Raw genomic sequence first — 21,360 nt, forward strand, 5'->3', positions numbered from 1 at the left:
TTGACAATCCTGTCAATACAATTGACTGTCAATACTGTTGTGAAAGGTTTTTCTTCATAGAAATTATTTTGGTGGAATATTTGGGAGCTTTTGGTTTGTTTAATTATTATTAACGATATGAAGAAACTACAAGGAGAAGGAATAGTTAATTTAATTGTGCAATTGGCTGGTAATAATAAACAGTTGGATACGCATTCAAAATTCGATATTACATTTTATAGTAAGTAATAAGAGGACTCACCTTTATGGACATACGCTTTTTTCTGTTAAATGAATGTACGGTTAATAATACTTAATAAACATTTTATTAGAATTATGTCTACAAACCTATTTTCTATGCCGGCATCTATTTTATTCAATTTTTACTTTAACGTTTTTCTTTACACTCGTAGAAATAATGATCTATTCCACAAAAAACACAGTATGGTTATTATCCAGGATTATTTTATAATCTCAGATTTTGGAGAGAAATTTTTAATTACGGATTGGGAGCAAAGCACGAAAAAGTAGATCATCTACTTATATGTGAACGTATTAAAAGTCTATTTAAAAAAAGAGTTGTGTGTGTCAGCTCCGACACGCGACTGGAGTTTACTCCTTAAGAACGATTACCGTGATATTTAAAAATGAAAGGTTCCAGAGAGCTTAAAATACGTTCACATATGCATTAATTACCAATAAATCAACAAAATTAATATACCCGTTCACATATGGCGGATACCTGCAAAACTGACAATCAGCTATCAATACTGTTGTGAAAGGTTTTTCTTCATAGAAATTATTTTGGTGGAATATTTCGGTGTTTTTGCTTTGTTTAGTTATTTTCATCTTAACGATATGATGAAAAGACAAGGAGAATGATTAGCTAATATAATTTAATTGCGCAATTCGCTGCTAATAAATAAATTTATATTTTTCCAGTAATATAGAAAAGGTCTTCATTTACTCCTTTTGCATATTAAATATATTTTCCTCCCAGCAAAAGTACCCATCAATGTTGGTAAACCACCAATTCCCGGTGTCTCTAATAGCAACACATTCTTAACAAAGTACCCCCTTGTTAACCCCTGTCAAATCCTTTGGCAGCCAAATTTAATCGCCCAGATCTTCACGCTTTATTATTATCGACTTCTAAAAGCAACAGTGCTACTCCATCTATGAAAAAATGTTTACCTCCGCCACTAGTTACAAATTGCAAAGCTCAAACTTGTATATCAAAACCAGAATTGGCACTTATCTCATCAGTGGCCCTTCCGAAAATGCTGTTTCCAATCTCATCCATGATGGCGTTCTTGATAATGTGCAAATATCTGTAAATGTGTCTCTGGGTCATGATAAGAAAGCATTTCCAGGAATGAAATTGCCAGCAGAACTAATATAGATAAAAATAAATTAAATATTTTTAAGAAAATTTCTAAGCAGAAACCTCAAAAACCATTATCTCCAAATACGAATTGCATGGCTTCGGCCCAGCTTTATGGTGGGAATGAGAGCCAATTTATCAATTTGCCTTGCGGAACCACTATAACGCCATCTCCAACATTATTGAATCGCTTGACGTCTGGCGATAAATTCGGTTTCTCCTGAGGGATTGGAAAAATCTCCAAACATGCCTATTAACTGCGATCATGGTAGTGCTATAGATTTGGCAAGCAATATTAATAGTAGTAGCTTCTGAGAGGTTATGATGCCTTGTGTATTGAATAATTCACCACCGCAGCTTGACGAAGTTAATAAACCTAAAAAGCGAGGTCGTAAGCCAGGAAGCAAAAATTCGCTGAAACAAGCGGTGGTATCACCTAATAACCCAAGTCAAATGGCGCAGTTAAAGAAAATTAAAGGGATAAAATCTGCCAAATACGCATATCCATTTCCGCTTGGGAATTTAGAAACTGCGAATTTTATGTCTAACAGAATGGAACTCTGCACTAGAAAAGAGTATAATATTCTAAATTTACCACATGTAGAAGGCATAGTTCCCAGAAATTTGTCCACAAATGTCACAGAATACCGAAAAGAGCGCAAAAAAAATAAAGTGAAAAATCAATCCTTGAATATGTCGACGAGTGAAAAAAACATATTAAAACAAGAAGCTGGAGTTCCAACAAAGGAAGAAGTTAACACTATAAATAAGAAACTGATGCGCATGGATATTGTTTTACAACCGCTAGAAGCGTTTAAGAAACCTTGATGGAAACGGATAAAGAAGTTGGTAAAGTAATTGCTGCTAAACTTGCAGCTACATACAAATCGCCTACTAGCAAAAAGCGATCAGCTCCCCAGATGCCTCCTGCCAATCAAACTAATTCAAGTTATTATTACAAAACAACCTTTTAATTTCTAATTGAATTTATATTGATTTATTTATCAAACGAATTTAACTTTGCATTCCATAGAGTCGGAAAGCACCAGAAAATCACTAGATTTGCTTCTGTCGCAACCAAGCGGAGAACGTAGCTACTGCAATGTACCTCCTTTTGTGCCAGAATCAATGAAACTAATGTCGCATGAGTCTAAAGCCAGTATCACAAAACTTGAAAGAGATAGTCCAAATATTTTTAAACCTCAGCAACCATCTGCAATCGGTGATAGGATATTAAAGAATTTTGATAACTGGAGCACACCTGATATGCATTCGTCGTTGAACCCAGGCGAAGGTCAGAAATCAAATGAAAGAAATAGTATTAAATCTCCTAAACCAAAAACTGAAAACTCATCTTTGGTCGGCGACATATATTCTCAAAATGCATCACCTAATAAAACTTTAGCAGCATCTTCTGCTTCCGTACGTATACTAAATAATGATGACCCAATTGAACTCTCTGACGACTCCGTCGAGTATCCACTACGATCGGTGTTTAATACTTCGAGTGAACTACTTTCCAAAGAGTTAAATCAAAACCAACATCAGTTAACAACTCCTCCATTAAATTTTCCCCATGTGGAGGACTTATTTTTGCCAGTGTGTAATGACACTGCGAAAGATTCAACAAGCGATCTAAATTTTAATTCGCAGGATCCGAAAAAATCAGAAAAGGTCACTAAATACTCGAAAAGTACTAAAGACATTTATCCAAATCCAACAGCAGACTTATCTTCAATTGGCAGGTGGGGCCGATTTAATACCGTTAATATCAACTGGATCAGCGTATTCTTCAAAAACTATACCTTCAACTAGTTTAACAGCGACAGTAGAGACACCTTCCGCTTTACTCAAGAACGATTTTCCGCCTCTAAAAACATTTGAAAATTCATTGTCAGCAAATATAGATGGAAATGGAATTTTATGTACGAATACAGAACGGGAGCGTGTCATCATTCTTGGAAATTGTTAATTCTTTTATATCATTCCTGTAGGGTATTTTTTTACCACCTACTTTCCGTAATTCCTGACTCGTTTGACTCATGTCAGCGTCGGTTCGGTGAAAAAATAATGTGCTTAAGAAATGTTTAATTTGTTTAAAATGCAGCAAAACACTGCGGAAGGAGGGGTTGATTACAAAAATGGAATTGCAAATAATTCCGGATATAACAAAAACGTAATAGCAAATACCGCGTTATAAAAGTGTCCTGTTTCTTCGAACTATTATCGCATTTTATAAATATTGTTAAGTGGAACAACCACGTTGTAAAAATTTATTAATTAAAACATGTTATCAAAAGAAATATCAACAAAATGGTTCGAGGACATCAAAAAATTCAATCGCAGGGAAGGTTCAAGAAAAACAAATCAAAATGAAAGAGCAACAGGGTCACAGTGCCAACGATCAAAAGAAAGTTTTCTTTACTGATTAAAAAAAGCTAATAAAATGTGACCAAAACGAATAAAATCCAATGTAAAAATTTTGTAAAAATACTAAATGAAGTGGTTTGCTACTGCCGTGCTACTTTGCTTCCGATGGCTACTAGTGTGTTTTTTTTTTTGCATTACAGGTAAATTCTTACATATAAGAGTAACTAGCTTTAACCCGTGGCCCCGCTCGCGTAGGAGTAGTTTTTAGGGATTTAGGATATGTATATAAAGGAATTACAAACTCCATTAAACATAGAGCAATACAAATGGAAAGCCTATTGATTCATCTCTCTTAAATCGTCCTCGCGTGAAGAAATAAAAATGAGAGCTAACTGGCATAAGAAGTGTATGCGAAAGTTGAAGCGTAAACGAAGAAAGGTGGGTGCGAGGTCCAAGTAAACCTGTTGATGACGCTGAAGAATGTTTTTGTACAAGATTCAACCTGGCATTATAATAAAGGTTTTCAAGTAAAGGTTTCGCTTCCAAAATGGGAAATGCTTGAAATAAAGAGAAATCTTTGTCTTCCTCCTGGAAGTGTAATATAACCAATTTTCCGTAGTAATAAAAATACTTAATGCTTATAATAGTGCCAAAGTACAGTTGCACGAATTTGATCCATTTGGTAGGCATCATAACGGGCATGCCTGGATATCAACGGCATGTAACGCGTGTTACAATGTTCTGCTTTGATGATGCCACTCACTTCAAGCTCATTAATAAGAACATATGTATTCTATAAAAAGAACAAAGTGGGTTACCTCGTGTGGACAAATCCTTGTTTAGCCGCTACATGTGAGAAAGTATAAAGAGCATTTTATACCTACCACCTGGTTAAGTAATAGAAGGACAAGGAGAAGACTTGATAGGAGATAACAAAGGAACATTGGTACGTTAATCTCCGCATGGTGAACTTTATTATTAGTTCGTGGAGAGTTAGCCCCTACGAAATGGGTCTAAAACGTAAAACCATTTAAGCCTCTTCCCCGCGGCAGGGAGACCAACTTGATGAGTATATATGTAGGTAGAAGTTGCTATTTAGTTCATTTGTTCGATCTACATTGAAATATACCGTTTTTATTTGGTGGCCTTTCCACCAATTATCTACAGACAGACTTAAACGAGTACAAAAGTATGCTCTCTCTTCCCTGAATTTCTCTGACCCTGCCCCACCATACAAATCCCGCCTACTTCTAATTAATCCAAAACAATTAGAGATTAGATCAATTAGGAAATTGAATGTTCCTCTCTTTTAGAAACGATAGAATTTCCCGCTCCCTACCAGGTCTTTAGGCAATAAATATCCATTATATTTGAATAGGTTCAGAACCAATTATACCTGCAATGTTCCTACAGCTCGCACTCTGCATGGCCTCAATAAGATGTCGAATTCTCTCGTATTAGGTTTTACATTATCGAAACTATATTTTGCTATATCTGCTCAATTAAATTGTAATTTAGATTTGGAAAACGATATTTTTGTAGTATGTAGTCAGTAACCGGCGGCCGCTGTAACAGAATGGGTTGGTGCGTGACTACCATTTAGAATTCAGAGAAAACGTATGTTCGAATCTCGGCGAAACACCAAAATGAAGAAAAAATAAAACTATCTGCAGTTCGAAGTCGGCTTCAAACTGTAGGTCCCTCCATTTGTGGATCATCATCTCTCAAAAACATTTCTCCCATTAACCGTTATCATGGCCGCTAGTAATTTCACTATCGAAACAAAAACAAAGGCCTTTACGCATTGCATTCTATGCTCACACTAGGAAAGCTTTTAAGAAAAACAATGTACTTATCATATCATATCCGTCGCCACGTATTTTTTGTATTTGCTTTACCTTCCGCACGATTAGTTTAAATAAATAAATTTAATATAAATTCGTTTATAAACCAAATTACATAGTTTTATTTTTATAAACAAAATGACGGGAAAACCCTCACTTGCTGAACCAATATTGTTTTATTTCACATTTTCAAGTGCGGCATGAACTAACTTTCAATTTTGTACATTGTGATTGCTTATATTGTAAAGTGTAACTAAATTTAAGTTGCCGGATGGATGTTAATGACACAATATTAAAATATTTTCCATCCGGATCGGTTATATCTTCTTTTGATATTTTCCTTTAACATCCTATTAATACCTTTATCAACCAAAAGACATCACACTTAGTGGTTCCTCAACAAATGTATGGAAATAGTTATATTTTCAGCTTTTCTGCAACGTAAAAAACGAGTCTAATAATAAAGATATATTTAGAAAATTTTGCAAAAGTATTTTGTTTTAATAATTAAAAACATACGTTAAATATTATTTCTTAAGTGAGTATTTTTTTTAATTTTCACACATCAATTACTTAGCTGTTGAAAAATTAACCGTTCCTGATCATTATGTCATTCGCCAATTTCTCGATCGCTATCTCTAGCTCGATTAACTTAACGAAAAATTTGCATGCGAAAGCAACAACAAAGTTATCGAGCATGATTCGCCGTTAGCGAGTATGGTCATATCTCATTAGATTAGTATAACTCACTACCTTACAAACACATGTAATTTACGGTAGCTTTATTCCCGCGTACCCAATATGTATACAAATGTTCTTTTATACCAGTTACTTATCTATTCGCCACTTGCTAACTCTTGGCGAAAAGAAGAGGCCTTAGTGGCTCAATACTAAAATCATATATTTAATCACGGCCAAGTGAAATTTTTTACTTAAAAATTTAATTAAAAATAAATAAATAATTGGCACGTAAACTTCTGTTAGGTGTTTGACCGACTTTGTCCTCCTATTTGTGCTTCTTGATGTTGTTCCACAAATGGAAGAACTTATAGCTTTTTATAAATACGTCAGACGCTCTTCGATGAATTCAAACTATATTTCTTTCATATAATTCTACCACTGCAGTAGTTCTCTAACAAAAATTACGTTCACATATGCAGTAATTAGCAATAAATCCACAAAATTAATCTACCCGTTCACATATGGCAGGTTACCTGCAAAATTGACAATCCTGTCAATACAATTGACTGTCAATACTGTTGTGAAAGGTTTTTCTTCATAGAAATTATTTTGGTGGAATATTTGGGAGCTTTTGGTTTGTTTAATTATTATTAACGATATGAAGAAACTACAAGGAGAAGGAATAGCTAATTTAATTGTGCAATTGGCTGGTAATAATAAACAGTTGGATACGCATTCAAAATTCGATATTACATTTTATAGTAAGTAATAAGAGGACTCACCTTTATGGACATACGCTTTTTTCTGTTAAATGAATGTACGGTTAATAATACTTAATAAACATTTTATTAGAATTATGCCTACAAACCTATTTTCTATGCCGGCATCTATTTTATTCAATTTTTACTTTAACGTTTTTCTTTACACTCGTAGAAATAATGATCTATTCCACAAAAAACACAGTATGGATTATTTTATAATCTCAGATTTTGGAGAGAAATTTTTAATTACGGATTGGGAGCAAAGCACGAAAAAGTAGATCATCTACTTATATGTGAACTTATTAAAAGTCTATTTAAAAAAAAGAGTTGTGTGTGTCAGCTCCGAAACGCGACTGGAGTTTACTCCTTAAGAACGATTACTGTGATATTTAAAAATGAAAGGTTCCAGAGAGCTTAAAATACGTTCACATATGCATTAATTACCAATAAATCAACAAAATTAATATACCCGTTCACATATGGCGGATACCTGCAAAACTGACAATCAGCTATCAATACTGTTGTGAAAGGTTTTTCTTCATAGAAATTATTTTGGTGGAATATTTCGGTGTTTTTGCTTTGTTTAATTATTTTCATCTTAACGATATGATGAAAAGACAAGGAGAATGATTAGCTAATTTAATTGCGCAATTCGCTGCTAATAAATAAATTTATATTTTTCCAGTAATATAGAAAAGGTCTTCATTTACTCCTTTTGCATATTAAATATATTTTCCTCATAGCAAAAGTACCCATCAATGTTGGTAAACCACCAATTCCCGGTGTCTCTAATAGCAACACATTCTTAACAAAGTACCCCCTTGTTAACCCCTGTCAAATCCTTTGGCAGCCAAATTTAATCGCCCAGATCTTCAAGCTTTATTATTATCGACTTCTAAAAGCAACAGTGCTACTCCATCTATGAAAGAATGTTTACCTCCGCCACTAGTTACAAATTGCACAGCTCAAACTTGTATATCAAAACCAGAATTGGCACTTATCTCATCAGTGGCCCTTCCGAAAACTTTGATGAAAGATAACCGTTTTGATGCTGTTTCCAATCTCATCCATGATGGCGTTCTTGATAATGTGCAAATATCTGTAAATGTGTCTCTGGGTCATGATAAGAAAGCATTTCCAGGAATGAAATTGTCAGCAGAACTAGATAAAAATAAATTAAATATTTTTAAGAAAATTTCTAAGCAGAAACCTCAAAAACCATTATCTCCAAATACGAATTGCATGGCTTCGGCCCAGCTTTATGGTGGGAATGAGAGCCAATTTATCAATTTGCCTTGCGGAACCACTATAACGCCATCTCCAACATTATTGAATCGCTTGACGTCTGGCGATAAATTCGGTTTCTCCTGAGGGATTGGAAAAATCTCCAAACATGCCTATTAACTGCGATCATGGTAGTGCTATAGATTTGGCAAGCAATATTAATAGTAGTAGCTTCTGAGAGGTTATGATGCCTTGTGTATTGAATAATTCACCACCGCAGCTTGACGAAGTTAATAAACCTAAAAAGCGAGGTCGTAAGCCAGGAAGCAAAAATTCGCTGAAACAAGCGGTGGTATCACCTAATAACCCAAGTCAAATGGCGCAGTTAAAGAAAATTAAAGGGATAAAATCTGCCAAATACGCATATCCATTTCCGCTTGGGAATTTAGAATCTGCGAATTTTATGTCTAACAGAATGGAACTCTGCACTAGAAAAGAGTATAATATTCTAAATTTACCACATGTAGAAGGCATAGTTCCCAGAAATTTGTCCACAAATGTCACAGAATACCGAAAAGAGCGCAAAAAAAAATAAAGTGAAAAATCAATCCTTGAATATGTCGACGAGTGAAAAAAACATATTAAAACAAGAAGCTGGAGTTCCAACAAAGGAAGAAGTTAACACTATAAATAAGAAACTGATGCGCATGGATATTGTTTTACAACCGCTAGAAGCGTTTAAGAAACCTTGATGGAAACGGATAAAGAAGTTGGTAAAGTAATTGCTGCTAAACTTGCACCTACATACAAATCGCCTACTAGCAAAAAGCGATCAGCTCCCCAGATGCCTCCTGCCAATCAAACTAATTCAAGTTATTATTACAAAACAACCTTTTAATTTCTAATTGAATTTATATTGATTTATTTATCAACCGAATTTAACTTTGCATTCCATAGAGTCAGAAAGCACCAGAAAATCACTAGATTTGCTTCTGTCGCAACCAAGCGGAGAACGTAGCTACTGCAATGTACCTCCTTTTGTGCCAGAATCAATGAAACTAATTTCGCATGAGTCTAAAGCCAGTATCAGAAAACTTGAAAGAGACAGTTCAAATATTTTTAAACTTCAGCAACCATCTGCAATCGGTGATAGGATATTAAAGAATTTTGATAACTGGAGCACACCTGATATGCATTCGTCGTTGAACCCAGGCGAAGGTCAGAAATCAAATGAAAGAAATAGTATTAAATCTCCTAAACCAAAAACTGAAAACTCATCTTTGGTCGGCGACATATATTCTCAAAATGCATCACCTAATAAAACTTTAGCAGCACCTTCTGCTTCCGTACGTATACTAAATAATGATGACCCAATTGAACTCTCTGACGACTCCGTCGAGTATCCACTACGATCGGTGTTTAATACTTCGAGTGAACTACTTTCCAAAGAGTTAAATCAAAACCAACATCAGTTAACAACTCCTCCATTAAATTTTCCCCATGTGGAGGACTTATTTTTGCCAGTGTGTAATGACACTGCGAAAGATTCAACAAGCGATCTAAATTTTAATTCGCAGGATCCGAAAAAATCAAAAAAGGCCACTAAATACTCGAAAAATACTAAAGACTTTTATCCAAATCCAACAGCAGACTTATCTTCAATTGGCAGGTGGGGCCGATTTAATACCGTTAATATCAACTGGATCAGCGTATTCTTCAAAAACTATACCTTCAACTAGTTTAACAGCGACAGTAGAGACACCTTCCGCTTTACTCAAGAACGATTTTCCGCCTCCAAAAACATTTGAAAATTCATTGTCAGCAAATATAGATGGAAATGGAATTTTATGTACGAATACAGAACGGGAGCGTGTCATTATTCTGTATTACAAAATTCTGGGTGACAAAATTCTGTAAATTGCAATAAAATTCTGCTTTTTTAAAATTCTGCTTTTTCAAAATTCTGCATGTTTAATGCGAAAAATTCTGCTTTACTCAAGTTTTGTGATTTTCGTCATACAAGAAGTAACAAACTAAACATTTAATTCATAAATATACATATAGGTATGTTTAAGCGATAACAATATTTTAGGTTAGCCAATTACAATATTTTTTGCAATTCTTTTTAAATTATATGTGACTTAATCTTTTCTTAATAATTCTTCGCAGCTGTTTCTTTTTCTTAATTATTTTCCTTTTTCTTCTAACTCTTTCTCCATTTTCTTTTCTTGATATTTGAGTTTTCGCTAAAATAAGTTCCTTTTGCAAACTTAGCACAAGATGGTAAAATTGCGAGTTTCTTCTTCCAACAATAACTTTCAGCCGGCGATGCCACGCTTCAATATTGTTTTGTGTTCTAGGAAACGTTTCTGTTTGCGATGCATTATGGTCATGCACTGACCAAAACCCGGGAGAATATTTGGAATTATTATTATTTATATTATATTAATATAATTTTTATCAAACCAAACTAGTAAATTTTTTACACTTTCATCATCGCAGTTATTAAGTAATGTTTGAAAGTAATTCGGTATTTCGCTTGGCGGTACGAAAGCTAAGCTTTTAATCATTCGGACTTGCTGTGCGAATTCCACCGAAGTCCCATATTTTTGAGCCAATCTATACATAAAAAGAACATATTATTACTTAGTATACATACACAACCATAAAATAGGCTTTAATTACCTCTTCTTCTGAACCTTTCGCCATATTAGTTGTCCAAAATGGAACAAACAGCCGCGTAAATCAGTATTTGGGAAACATTGCTTAATTGCCGATATGATACCCATTTCGAAATCGCAAATTATACGCTGAGGGCATAAATTTAGTTCATGGTTACCTGCAATCGTCAGCAACTCGTTAAAAACAGTGACATATGACTTCAACGTTTTTTTGCTCATCAAGCAAAAAACGAGAGGCACGATTTCGCCATGTACTCTGCCATGTATGGAAAAAAGTTGCCTTATAACGCGAGGAACAACATGGAAAGTTCCATCAACAGCCCAGCAGTCACTGCTACTCAGCATTTCCAATGAAGATTTTGTCCCCAATCTGCTAAGACAAAAAACTCGCCTTCAAGGGCATATAATACATTTTTTCTAGTCCGCATTATTTTACTTTTTTGGGCCAATTATATGTCCTTTGTTTTGTTATTCTTTCTAAATAATAGAAATACCCAACATTTCATTATTTTTATTTGTTTTCAAGATTTTTATTTCGGACATTTTTATCAATATAACGTAAGGTTATGTTACCTTTATATATCCGCACGTGAATTTGCTACGGTTGCTTTATTTCAACTAACTATACATATGAAAACTAAGAATAAGGGTTGAACAAAATGTAGCTACATGGCTTGCTATGATTCTTACAATCATGGGTTGCTATGATTCCTACATATAATATAATATTAAACCACGTTCTTTCACAAAAAGTCAGCACTTAACAGAAGGTAAACAAACAATATAAGAACCGTTGTAGACAGGTGTGGTGAAATTGTAATTCCTCATTTGTGATAGAAGTGTAATATAACCAATTTTCCGTAGTAATAAAAATACTTAATGCTTATAATAGTGCTAAAGTACAGTTGCTCGAATTTGATCCATCTGGTATGCATCATAACGGGCATGCCTGGATATCAACGGCAGATATTATTATGGAGAGCGCATGTTACAATGTTCTGCTTTGATGATGCCACTCACTTCAAGCTCATTAATAGAACATATTCTATAAAAATATATGTATAAAAAATGTATATATAAATATATTTCGTGCAGCATACGCATACATGAGTGCATGATGTTTGAAAGCGTCATAGTTTGCGTTACTTTGCGCAAACTATTCTTGGAAATTGTTAATTCTTTTATATCATTCCTGTAGGGTATTTTTTTACCACTTACTCTCCGTAATTCCTGACTCGTTTGACTCATGTCAGCGTCGGTTCGGTGAAAAAATAATGTGCTTAAGAAATGTTTAATTTGTTTAAAATGCAGCAAAACACAAACGCGGAAGGAGGAGTTGATTACAAAAATGGAATTGCAAATAATTCCGGATATAACAAAAACGTAATAGTAAATACCGCGTTATAAAAGTGCCCTGTTTCTTCGAACTATTATCGCATTTTATAAATATTGTTAAGTGGAACAACCACGTTGTAAAAATTTATTAATTAAAACATGTTATCAAAAGAAATATTAACAAAATGGTTCGAGGACATCAAAAAATTCAATCGCAGGCAAGGTTCAAGAAAAACAAATCAAAATGAAAAAGCAACAGGGTCACAGTGCCAACGATCAAAAGAAAGTTTTCTTTACTGATTACAAAAAGCTAATAAAATGTGACTAAAACGAATAAAATCCAATGTAAAAATTTTGTAAAAATACTAAATGAAGTGGTTTGCTACTGCCGTGCTGCTTTGCTTCCGATGGCTACTAGTGTGTTTTTTTTTTTGCATAACAGGTAAATTCTTACATATAAGAGTAACTAGCTTTAACCCGTGGCCCCGCTCGCGTAGGAGTAGTTTTTAGGGATTTAGGATATGTATATAAAAGAATTACAAACTCCAATTACATAGAGCAATACAAATGATTCATCTCTCTTAAATCGTCCTCGCGTGAAGAAATAAAAATGAGAGCTAACTGGCATAAGAAGTGTATGCGAAAGTTGAAGCGTAAGCGAAGAAAGGTGGGTGCGAGGTCCAAGTAAACCTGTTGATGACGCTGAAGAATGTTTTTGTACAAGATTCAACCTGGCATTATAATAAAGGTTTTCAAGTAAAGGTTTCGCTTCCAAAATGGGAAATGCTTGAAATAAAGAGAAATCTTTGTCTTCCTCCTGGAAGTGTAATATAACCAATTTTCCGTAGTAATAAAAATACTTAATGCTTATAATAGTGCCAAAGTACAGTTGCACGAATTTGATCCATCTGGCATGTAACGCGTGTTACAATGTTCTGCTTTAATGATGCCACTCACTTCAAGCTCATTAATAAGAACATATGTATTCTATAAAAAGAACAAAGTGGGTTACCTCGTGTGGACAAATCCTTGTTTAGCCGCTACATGTGAGAAAGTATAAAGAGCATTTTATACCTACCACCTGGTTAAGTAATAGAAGGACAAGGAGAAGACTTGATAGGAGATAACAAAGGAACATTGGTACGTTAATCTCCGCATGGTGAACTTTATTATTAGTTCGTGGAGAGTTAGCCCCTACGAAATGGGTCTAAAACGTAAAACCATTTAAGCCTCTTCCCTGCGGCAGGGAGACCAACTTGATGAGTATATAGGTAGAAGTTGCTATTTAGTTCATTTGTTCGATCTACATTGAAACATACCGTTTTTATTTGGTGACCTTTCCACCAATTATCTACAGACAGACTTAAACGAGTACAAAAGTATGCTCTCTCTTCCCTGAATTTCTCTGACCCTGCCCCACCATACAAATCCCGCCTACTTCTAATTAATCCAAAACAATTAGAGATTAGATCAATTAGGAAATTGAATGTTCCTCTCTTTTAGAAACGATAGAATTTCTCGCTCCCTACCAGGTCTTTAGGCAATAAATATCCATTATATTTGAATAGGTTCAGAACCAATTATACCTGCAATGTTCCTACAGCTCGCACTCTGCATGGCCTCAATAAGATGTCGAATTCTCTCGTATTAGGTTTTACATTATCGAAACTATATTTTGCTATATCTGCTCAATTAAATTGTAATTTAGATTTGGAAAACGATATTTTTGTAGTATGTAGTCAGTAACCGGCGGCCGCTGTAACAGAATGGGTTGGTGCGTGACTACCATTTAGAATTCAGAGAAAACGTATGTTCGAATCTCGGCGAAACACCAAAATGAAGAAAAAATAAAACTATCTGCAGTTCGAAGTCGGCTTCAAACTGTAGGTCCCTCCATTTGTGGATCATCATCTCTCAAAAACATTTCTCCCATTAACCGTTATCATGGCCGTTAGTAATTTCACTATCGAAACAAAAGCAAAGGCCTTTACGCATTGCATTCTATGCTCACACTAGGAAAGCTTTTAAGAAAAACAATGTACTTATCATATCATATCCGTCGCCACGTATTTTTTGTATTTGCTTTACCTTCCGCACGATTAGTTTAAATAAATAAATTTAATATAAATTCGTTTATAAACCAAATTGCATAGTTTTATTTTTATAAACAAAATGACGGAACAACCCTCACTTGCTGAACCAATATTGTTTTATTTCACATTTTCAAGTGCGGCATGAACTAACTTTCAATTTTGTACATTGTGATTGCTTATATTGTAAAGTGTAACTAAATTTAAGTTGCCGGATGGATGTTAATGACACAATATAAAAATATTTTCCATCCGGATCGGTTATATCTTCTTTTGATATTTTCCTTTAACATCCTATTAATACCTTTATCAACCAAAAGACATCACACTTAGTGGTTCCTCAACAAATGTATGGAAATAGTTATATTTTCAGCTTTTCTGCAACGTAAAAAACGAGTCTAATAATAAAGATATATTTAGAAAATTTTGCAAAAGTATTTTGTTTTAATAATTAAAAACATACGTTAAATATTATTTCTTAAGTGAGTATTTTTTTTAATTTTCACACATCAATTACTTAGCTGTTGAAAAATTAACCGTTCCTGATCATTATGTCATTCGCCAATTTCTCGATCGCTATCTCTAGCTCGATTAACTTAACGAAAAATTTCCATGCGAAAGCAACAACAAAGTTATCGAGCATGATTCGCCGTTAGCGAGTATGGTCATATCTCATTAGATTAGTATAACACACTACCTTACAAACACATGTAATTTAAGGTAGCTTTATTCCCGCGTACCCAATATGTATGCAAATGTTCTTTTATACCAGTTACTTATCTATTCGCCACTTGCTAACTCTTGGCGAAAAGAAGAGGCCTTAGTGGCTCAATACTAAAATCATATATTTAATCACGGCCAAGTGAAATTTTTTACTTAAAAATTTAATTAAAAATAAATAAATAATTGGCACGTAAACTTCTGTTAGGTGTTTGACCGACTTTGTCCTCCTATTTGTGCTTCTTGATGTTGTTCCACAAATGGAAGAACTTATAGCTTTTTATGAATACGTCAGACGCTCTTCGATGAATTCAAACTATATTTCTTTCATATAATTCTACCACTGCAGTAGTTCTCTAACAAAAATTACGTTCACATATGCAGTAATTAGCAATAAATCCACAAAATTAATCTACCCGTTCACATATGGCAGATTACCTGCAAAATTGACAATCCTGTCAATACAATTGACTGTCAATACTGTTGTGAAAGGTTTTTCTTCATAGAAATTATTTTGGTGGAATATTTGGGAGCTTTTGGTTTGTTTAATTATTATTAACGATATGAAGAAACTACAAGGAGAAGGAATAGTTAATTTAATTGTGCAATTGGCTGGTAATAATAAACAGTTGGATACGCATTCAAAATTCGATATTACATTTTATAGTAAGTAATAAGAGGACTCACCTTTATGGGCATACGCTTTTTTCTGTTAAATGAATGTACGGTTAATAATACTTAATAAACATTTTATTAGAATTATGCCTACAAACCTATTTTCTATGCCGGCATCTATTTTATTCAATTTTTACTTTAACGTTTTTCTTTACACTCGTAGAAATAATGATCTATTCCACAAAAAACACAGTATGGATTATTTTATAATCTCAGATTTTGGAGAGAAATTTTTAATTACGGATTGGGAGCAAAGCACGAAAAAGTAGATCATCTACTTATATGTGAACTTATTAAAAGTCTATTTAAAAAAAAGAGGTGTGTGTGTCAGCTCCGACACGCGACTGGAGTTTACTCCTTAAGAACGATTACTGTGATATTTAAAAATGAAAGGTTCCAGAGAGCTTAAAATACGTTCACATATGCATTAATTACACTGGATCACAAATTTCAACTTTTTTTCTGCACCAGAGACGCCGTTATGAAATTCCTATGTAAAATCACCGTCTGATTTCGAAAATCAAGGTTATTTTTTATTCTATGGTAACGTTTTCGAGATATTTACGAATTACCGTTATTTCAAAAAAAAAAAAAATTCGGCCCACTTAATCATATATATCTCGAAAACGAATTGAGGGATTCCAAAACCGTTTAAAGCTTTTAAAAGGTAATAAAATTTGCTATAAACTGTGTGTAAAACACTTTTTGCTAGGCCCTGCAGATTCAAAGATAACGAACTATCATAACGGATTTTTTAAATTTTTTTTGTAAAAATATAAAAAAATTTGTACTTTGAGAGGAAGGATCTTTAAAACTTTTTATTTTTTCGTATTTTTTTTATTTTCACTCTAAGCTCTGTTTTATTACAAAAAAAATAAACTTTGATTCAATAAAATCGATTGACTAATACAAAAGTTACAAATATTCAAGTAAATATATCCATTTAATACTTAAGTACCCTACTGGTAATATGTGTTAGTATTCGCATGTCAGTTAGTCACATGTAGATTTTGGAAGGGTTATTAGATACAAAAAATTGTTAGTGTCGTTATCTCAAACTCAGATACATTTCAAGCAAGTTCATATGTTTAAGGCAGGTAGTGTTTTCTATGTATAACTAGGGAACCTTTTTGTATAGGTAGGCTTGCATTTTTAGCTGAATTATACTTACATAGGTATAAATAATAGTACATGTGCCTCGTTCCTTCATAATTTCTGCAAGGATCGCCGGATACTGTTCACTTTATAATTACAGTTTATAATCCGTCATTTACTTAAAAATATAATATGAATAAAAGGGCGTGAGAGTTTGAGTGTAAAAATGATCCAGATATGTTTTGTTTCATCTGCGGGGAATTTATCGTTAAAAGGATGCGACGTGTGTTTTCAAATCCTTTGAAATTTGCATACCATAAGTGTTATGGAATTGAGCCTAGAAACAATGAAAAACCATGGACACCGAATACTGTGTGCACCACATCTCGAGTCGAATTGATATTTTCGGCAATCGGAACCAAAAGGTACATCGTAAAAATTAGGAGTTTTCTCTCTTTTAATGCATATCTGACTAATTTCTTAAACTATCTATTTAGGCGACATATGAAATTTATTACACCAATGGAGTGGACGGAACCAACTTGCCATTCAACGGGCTGCTATATTTGTACTACAAAAGTATTTGGGGTTGGAAAGTCAAGAAAAGTAACCTATGCGAGCGTATCTACAGTGTCATTACCAGAACTAAATTCAACGAAGCTACATTGCCAGAATCAAATTTAACTTTAGTTCCGGCTCCAGTTTCATTTGTCAAGGCTTTGGACAAAGAAGACGAAGCTTTTCATTATTTGAAAACAATCTTTCCACAGATTTCAGAAGCAAAAATAAAGGAAGGGATTTTTGTGGGGTCGCAAATAAGGAAAATAATGGGCAATACCCATTTCAAAGAACTATTGTCACCAGTGGAGGCAGCGGCGTGGGACTCTTTTGAAAAGGTCGTTACTTCTTTTTTAGGCAAACACAAAAGTCCTAACTTCGAGCTGATAGTGAACGATTTAATCAAAAACTATGCGGAAATGGGTAAATAAAAAACACATATAAGACCGTTTTCTCAGTTAACTTTAAAACTAAACAAAAAATTTGAAAGCAGAATATATAGCCCTTAATCTGAATTTATTGCCCTGCTCCGAACAAACAAGAACGACCAAAATTTGTTCTGAATTGGAAGATTAATCCAGCCTAAGAAAATTATATGCTAATGTGTCACTTATGTATTTATCTAATTCCCTTTTTAATTTTCTTTCAGGAGTAGATATGTCTTTAAAAATTCATTTTCTGCACTCCCATTTAAATTTTTTCGCGCAAAATCTTGGCGACGAAAGTGACAAGCATGGCGAAAGGTTTCACCAGCAAATGAAAATGATTGAAAGTCGGTATCAAGGATTCTGGGATGTCGCTATGATGGGTGACTACTGTTGGTTTCTCATAAGAGAAACCGATCCTTATATAAATAAACGTCAAAACAAGACATATAACTTTTTCAATTATAAAATAAGATCATAGAGTTAAGACAGAATCATATGTACATATGCTATTATTTGTAGGGAACTTAAGTTTTACTATATGGATATATTTACTTGAATGCTTGTAACTTTTGTACTAGTACATCGATTTTGTTGAATCAAAGTTTATTTTTTTTGTAATAAAACAGAGCTTAGAGTGAAAACAAAAACTATACGAAAAAATAAAAAGTTTTAAAGATCCTTTCTCTCAAAGTACAAATTTTTTTATATTTTTACAAAAAAAATTTAAAAAATCCGTTATGATAGTTCGTTATCTTTGAATCTGCAGGGCTTAGCAAAAAGTGTTTTACACACAGTTTATAGCAAATTTTATTACCTTTTAAAAGCTTTAAACGGTTTTGGAATCCCTCAATTCGTTTTCGAGATATATATGATTAAGTGGGCCGAATTTTTTTTTTTTTTGAAATAACGGTAATTCGTAAATATCTCGAAAACGTTACCATAGAATAAAAAATAACCTTGATTTTCGGAATCAGACGGTGATTTTACATAGGAATTTCATAACGGCGTCTCTGGTGCATTTTGGCTGTAAACCAGTGTTACCAATAAATCAACAAAATTAATATACCCGTTCACATATGGCGGATACCTGCAAAACTGACAATCAGCTATCAATACTGTTGTGAAAGGTTTTTCTTCATAGAAATTATTTTGGTGGAATATTTCGGTGTTTTTGCTTTGTTTAATTATTTTCATCTTAACGATATGATGAAAAGACAAGGAGAATGATTAGCTAATTTAATTGCGCAATTCGCTGCTAATAAATAAATTTATATTTTTCCAGTAATATAGAAAAGGTCTTCATTTACTCCTTTTGCATATTAAATATATTTTCCTCCCAGCAAAAGTACCCATCAATGTTGGTAAACCACCAATTCCCGGTGTCTCTAATAGCAACACATTCTTAACAAAGTACCCCCTTGTTAACCCCTGTCAAATCCTTTGGCAGCCAAATTTAATCGCCCAGATCTTCAAGCTTTATTATTATCGACTTCTAAAAGCAACAGTGCTACTCCATCTATGAAAGAATGTTTACCTCCGCCACTAGTTACAAATTGCAAAGCTCAAACTTGTATATCAAAACTAGAATTGGCACTTATGTCATCAGTGGCCCTTCCGAAAACTTTGATGAAAGATAACCGTTTTGATGCTGTTTCCAATCTCATCCATGATGGCGTTCTTGATAATGTGCAAATACCTGTAAATGTGTCTCTGGGTCATGATAAGAAAGCATTTCCAGGAATGAAATTGTCAGCAGAACTAGATAAAAATAAACTAAATATCTTTAAGAAAATTTCTAAGCAGAAACCTCAAAAACCATTATCTCCAAATACGAATTGCATGGCTTCGGCCCAGCTTTATGGTGGGAATGAGAGCCAATTTATCAATTTGCCTTGCGGAACCACTATAACGCCATCTCCAACATTATTGAATCGCTTGACGTCTGGCGATAAATTCGGTTTCTCCTGAGGGATTGGAAAAATCTCCAAACATGCCTATTAACTGCGATCATGGTAGAGCTATATATTTGGCAAGCAATATTAATAGTAGTAGCTTCTGAGAGGTTATGATGCCTTGTGTATTGAATAATTCACCACCGCAGCTTGACGAAGTTAATAAACCTAAAAAGCGAGGTCGTAAGCCAGGAAGCAAAAATTCGCTGAAACAAGCGGTGGTATCACCTAATAACCCAAGTCAAATGGCGCAGTTAAAGAAAATTAAAGGGATAAAATCTGCCAAATACGCATATCCATTTCCGCTTGGGAATTTAGAAACTGCGAATTTTATGCCTAACAGAATGGAACTCTGCACTAGAAAAGAGTATAATATTCTAAATTTACCACATGTAGAAGGCATAGTTCCCAGAAATTTGTCCACAAATGTCACAGAATACCGAAAAGAGCGCAAAAAAAATAAAGTGAAAAATCAATCCTTGAATATGTCGACGAGTGAAAAAAACATATTAAAACAAGAAGCTGGAGTTCCAACAAAGGAAGAAGTTAACACTATAAATAAGAAACTGATGCGCATGGATATTGTTTTACAACCGCTAGAAGCGTTTAAGAAACCTTGATGGAAACGGATAAAGAAGTTGGTAAAGTAATTCCTGCTAAACTTGCACCTACATACAAATCGCCTACTAGCAAAAAGCGATCAGCTCCCCAGATGCCTCCTGCCAATCAAACTAATTCAAGTTATTATTACAAAACAACCTTTTAATTTCTAATTGAATTTATATTGATTTATTTATCAAACGAATTTAACTTTGCATTCCATAGAGTCAGAAAGCACTAGAAAATCACTAGATTTGCTTCTGTCGCAACCAAGCGGAGAACGTAGCTACTGCAATGTACCTCCTTTTGTGCCAGAATCAATGAAACTAATTTCGCATGAGTCTAAAGCCAGTATCAGAAAACTTGAAAGAGATAGTTCAAATATTTTTAAACTTCAGCAACCATCTGCAATCGGTGATAGGATATTAAAGAATTTTGATAACTGGAGCACACCTGATATGCATTCGTCGTTGAACCCAGGCGAAGGTCAGAAATCAAATGAAAGAAATAGTATTAAATCTCCTAAACCAAAAACTGAAAACTCATCTTTGGTCGGCGACATATATTCTCAAAATGCATCACCTAATAAAACTTTAGCAGCATCTTCTGCTTCCGTACGTATACTAAATAATGATGACCCAATTGAACTCTCTGACGACTCCGTCGAGTATCCACTACGATCGGTGTTTAATACTTCGAGTGAACTACTTTCCAAAGAGTTAAATCAAAACCAACATCAGTTAACAACTCCTCCATTAAATTTTCCCCATGTGGAGGACTTATTTTTGCCAGTGTGTAATGACACTGCGAAAGATTCAACAAGCGATCTAAATTTTAATTCGCAGGATCCGAAAAAATCAAAAAAAGGCCACTAAATACTCGAAAAGTACTAAAGACATTTATCCAAATCCAACAGCAGACTTATCTTCAATTGGCAGGTGGGGCCGATTTAATACCGTTAATATCAACTGGATCAGCGTATT

Source organism: Anastrepha ludens, chromosome Y (genome assembly GCF_028408465.1).
Source record: "Anastrepha ludens isolate Willacy chromosome Y, idAnaLude1.1, whole genome shotgun sequence".
Classification (NCBI taxonomy): Eukaryota; Metazoa; Arthropoda; class Insecta; order Diptera; family Tephritidae; genus Anastrepha; species Anastrepha ludens.